The following is a 2500-nucleotide window of genomic DNA, read 5'->3' on the forward strand; positions in this document are numbered from 1 at the left end:
TTTTGATATTTGGAATCAGTTTTGTGGCTCGCCGTTGTACTTTTTACAGTCTGTCAATGTCTTTAATGAGATTCGGTGACCATACGGAAACAGCACATTCCAAATGTGGACGAACTAACGATTTATATAGCTTGTTAATGAGTGATGGACTTTTGAAATCAAAAGATCGCGCAATCAGTCCTAGGATCTTATTTGCTTTCTCAGAGGCTGAAATACACTGCTTGGATGATTTGAGATCGTTACTGATAATTACGCCGAGATCCTTTTCACTATCCACTTTTGTTAACGAATTTTACAAAGGATTACAAAGGCGGAGCATGCCGACAGGAGACCTTTTGATCCATATCTAGGTCGGATGCGAAAAAAAATCATATTAATAAAAAAATAATAAATAAAAACTATAATAATGTAAATAACAAATAAAATACATAAATAAATGCATAGGCATAGTTAAATGATAAACAAACAGGTAAATATTAAATAATAATAAATTGACATATAACTAATAATAAATGAAAATCAGATAGACAAATGATAACAAAACAAAAACAAATAATATAAGATAAATTATAATCATTACAGCATCTTACTTAGGTATTTATCTAAATGATTCTTAAAGCTTCGAACTGAACTACATTGCACTACCTGTGCAGGAAGTTTATTCCATTCATTAACTACACGGTTGGCAAAGTTGTCTCTACCTACTTCCAAATTGAATCTATATCCGGACAGTTTGAGACCATTGTTTCTTGTCTGATTCTCATTCAATGTGAAAAATTTGTCACTTTTGATGTCAATTCCCTTTAAAATCTTAAAGACCTGTATCAAGTCACCTCTGAGTCTACGCTTTTGTTGGGAAAACAGATTCACGTATTTTAGTCGATTTTCGTATGATTTATTTTTGATATTTGGAATCAGTTTTGTGGCTCGCCGTTGTACTTTTTACAGTCTGTCAATGTCTTTAATGAGATTCGGTGACCATACGGAAACAGCACATTCCAAATGTGGACGAACTAACGATTTATATAGCTTGTTAATGAGTGATGGACTTTTGAAGTCAAAAGATCGTGCAATCAGTCCTAGAATTTCATTTGCTTTCTCAGAGGCTGAAATACACTGCTTAGATGATTTGAGATCGTTACTGATAACTACGCCGAGATCCTTTTCATTACCCACTTTTTTTAATGAATTTCCAAATAACTTACAAAGGATTACAAAGGCGGAGCATGCCGACAGGAGACCTTTTGATCCATATCTAGGTCGGATGCGAAAAAAAAATTATATGAATAATAAAACAATAAAAACTATAATAATGTAAATAACAAATAAAATACATAAATAAATGCATAGGTATAGTTAAATAATAAACAAACAGGTAAATATTAAATAATAATAAATTGACATGTAACTAATAATAAATGAAAATCAGACAGACAAATGATAACAAAACAAAAACAAATAATATAAGATAAATTATAATCATTACAGCATCTTACTTAGGTATTTATCTAAATGATTCTTAAAGCTTCGAACTGAACTACATTGCACTACCTGTGCAGGAAGTTTATTCCATTCATTAACTACACGTTTGGCAAAGTTGTTTCTACCTACTTCCAAATTGAATCTATTTCCGGACAGTTTGAGACCATTGTTTCTTGTCTGATTGAACTTGTAATCGTACTTACTGTTATTTTTACCTATGTGCATTACCTTGCATTTACTTGGGTTAAATTTCATTAGCCACTTTTCAGACCATTGCTGTAATTGATCTAAATCTTCTTGAATATCTAATTGGTTTGAGTGATCATTTGCCACTCCGCACAGTTTTGTATCATCAGCAAATTTGGAAACAGTAGATTTTAGTCCATGGTCTATATCATTTATATATACTATGAATAGAAGTGGCCCAAGAACGGAACCCTGATGAACTCCACTTGTAACATTTTTCCATATAGAAGTTTGTCCATTTAAAACAACTCTCTGTTTTCGATCATTCAACCAATTACTAGTCATCATCATCATCATCATCATCATCATCATCATCATCATCATCATTACCATCATTATTATTTGTAACCGATAATGGCTGTGGTTACATAAGATGGACTTAATGCGGGCGAGATAAACTCCAAAACGGGAGTTTTCTTCTATTTATTAATCTGGAGTTATTAACAAAATAGAACATATATAGGCTCTTTGGGTAAAATACAGTAAGTGCCGGGCCTTGACCTCGGGCACACCTGGCTGGCAGGCTTGACCTGCTCAGCTCTGGCCGGTAGGCTCTTGACCTGCCCAGCTCTGGCTTTCGTGACATAGGTGTCGTAGGTTAATATAGGGGGTTAGTGGGTTGTTAGTCGTATAGTTGGTGGGTGTTGTTAGGTATATTATATATATGTTAGCTTATGGGTAATATAATAGGGTAGTTATAATAAAGGATTTTTAATAGGTTAGTCTAGTGACATTGGGTATCTATATCTTGTTTGTCTTGAAATGTGCTCCG

General features: G+C 33.4%; 1 protein-coding gene across 1 annotated transcript in view; it reads left to right on the top strand.

Annotated features, from left to right (window-relative positions):
- The window catches only part of LOC143024979 (cytochrome P450 6k1-like), a 15494-nt gene that overhangs the window by 1270 nt on the left and 11724 nt on the right, over positions 1-2500 (top strand). The gene's annotated exons all lie outside the window — the stretch shown is intronic.

The sequence above is a fragment of the Oratosquilla oratoria genome, chromosome 4 (assembly GCF_046742065.1).
Source record: "Oratosquilla oratoria isolate Oo_2021 chromosome 4, ASM4674206v1, whole genome shotgun sequence".
Lineage (NCBI taxonomy): Eukaryota > Metazoa > Arthropoda > Malacostraca > Stomatopoda > Squillidae > Oratosquilla > Oratosquilla oratoria.